The following is a 2,500-nucleotide window of genomic DNA, read 5'->3' as shown; positions in this document are numbered from 1 at the left end:
GAGCCCATGGCTACACCGTCTGTTTGTTTAAAAAGTTTACCATCAAAAACAAAGGCAGTGTCCCGCACTGCTAATTCTAAAAATGTTTTAAAATGAGACCGGTTAAAATTGCTAAAAACAGAATCGGGTTCAGGAAATAATTTATCTAATATGATGTCAATTGTCTCCTCCACGGGGACATTTGTGAATAGAGATTCCACATCTAAACTGGCCATTAATAAACCTGAGTCTTGTGATAAAATTTTGTCTTTAAAATGGTACGAGTTATTCAGAGTAAAATTATTTTTGTTAGTGGTTCAAGTAAGGGTACCAAAAATTTAGCTAATTTATAATTAGGCGTATTGTATGATGCCAGAATGGGCCTCAAAGGAGTATTGGGCTTATGTATTTTGGGCAGTCCATATAGAATTCCATATGATGATCCAGTCACAAACAAATCTTGATATGTGTTTTCATCATTGATTTTCTCAGCTTTTAGTGTTCGTAAAAACCTGTTTATTTTGTCTTCATTTTTAATAATATGATAAAAGTCAGGTACTCCAATTTCAGTGAATTTAGTTTGATCACTTAAAATATTATGCATTTTATTTGTATAGTCAGTTTTTTCCAGTATGACTGTCCCTTTTCCTTTGTCTGGTCTGGTGATTATGAGGTTTTCTTTACTTGCCAATTGTTTAAGTGTTTCATGATCTTCCTTTCTGAAAACGGAGTCCACCGTGTTTTCAATTTTCTAAAGGCACCCTGAGATAGTTCGAAGAGTTGTTTCTGAAGGTCACTTTTATTTACTTGGAAAGGTAATGCTGATAGCCTGTGAAAGATCGACTCTATTGGAAGAAAGAATTTGGTATAATTTGGTCTATAGTTAGGTAGGCAGAACTCCAACCCCAAAGATAGCAAGAACTCCTCACGTTTTGACAATACATGTTTTGAGAAGTTGAAAACAGTTACTCTCTCTTTAGCAAATCTTGGAATTATAATACCCAAACCTCTCAGTTTTCTAAAGTGTCTCTCCTGTACTACAGTACAGGAGAGACACTTTAGAAAACTGAGAGGTTTGGGTATTATAATTAACCAAGATTTGGCTAAAGAAGAGAGTAACTGTTTTCAACTTCTCAAAACATGTATTGTCAAAACGTGAGGAGTTCTTGCTATCTTTGGGGTTGGAGTTCTGCCTACCTAACTATAGACCAAATTATACCAAATTCTTTCTTCCAATCCATTGAGTCGATCTTTCACAGGCTGTCAGCATTACCTTTCCAAGTAAATAAAAGTGACCTTCAGAAACAACTCTTCGAACTATCTCAGGGTGCCTTTAGAAAATTGAAAACACGGTGGACTCCGTTTTTCAGAAAGGAAGATCATGAAACACTTAAACAATTGGCAAGTAAAGAAAACCTCATAATCACCAGACCAGACAAAGGAAAAGGGCAGTCATACTGGAAAAAACTGACTATACAAATAAAATGCATAATATATTTTAAGTGATCAAACTAAATTCACTGAAATTGGAGTACCTGACTTTTATCATATTATTAAAAATGAAGACAAAATAAACAGGTTTTTACGAACACTAAAAGCTGAGAAAATCATTGATGAAAACACATATCAAGATTTGTTTGTGACTGGATCATCATATGGAATTCTATATGGACTGCCCAAATACATAAGCCCAATACTCCTTTGAGGCCCATTCTGGCATCATACAATACGCCTAATTAATAAATTAGCTAAATTTTTGGTACCCTTACTTGAACACTAACAAAAAATAATTTTACTCTGAATAACTCGTACCATTTTAAAGACAAAATTTTATCACAAGACTCAGGTTTATTAATGGCCAGTTTAGATGTGGAATCTCTATTCACAAATGTCCCCGCCCGTAGGAGACAATTGACATCATATTAGATAAATTATTTCCTGAACCCGATTCTGTTTTTAGCAATTTTAACCGGTCTCATTTTAAAACATTTTTAGAATTAGCAGTGCGGGACACTGCCTTTGTTTTTGATGGTAAACTTTTTAAACAAACAGACGTGTAGCCATGGGCTCTCCTTTGGGCCCGACATTCGCTAACATCTTCATGTCCTCCCTGGAGGAGCGCATGCTTGATGATTGTCCTCTTAGGTTTCACCCTATTTTTTACGTGAGGTATGTGGATGACACATTCGCATTATTCAAGAGAAACTCTGATATTGACTCTTTCTTAGCGTATGTTAATTCCCAACATAACAATATTAAGTTTACGGTCGAAAGAGAGGAAAATAGTCAACTGGCTTATTTAGATGTACTCGTTACACGAGAGAATGGCTCTTTTAACACTTCTGTTTTTAGGAAGAAACTTTTACGGGTCTAGGATCTAATTATTACAGCTCATGTTTTTATAATTTTAAGCTTAATTCATTGTCAACTCTTATACATAGGGCATTTTTTATCACATCAAACTGGCATTCCTTCAATCAGGAAATAAATTACCTATTGGAATATTTTAAAAATAATTGCT

Source organism: Macrobrachium nipponense, chromosome 16, assembly GCF_015104395.2.
Source record: "Macrobrachium nipponense isolate FS-2020 chromosome 16, ASM1510439v2, whole genome shotgun sequence".
In the NCBI taxonomy this organism is placed as follows: Eukaryota; Metazoa; Arthropoda; class Malacostraca; order Decapoda; family Palaemonidae; genus Macrobrachium; species Macrobrachium nipponense.
The sequence above is the reverse complement of the archived record's forward strand: the minus strand, read 5'-3'. Positions refer to the sequence as shown.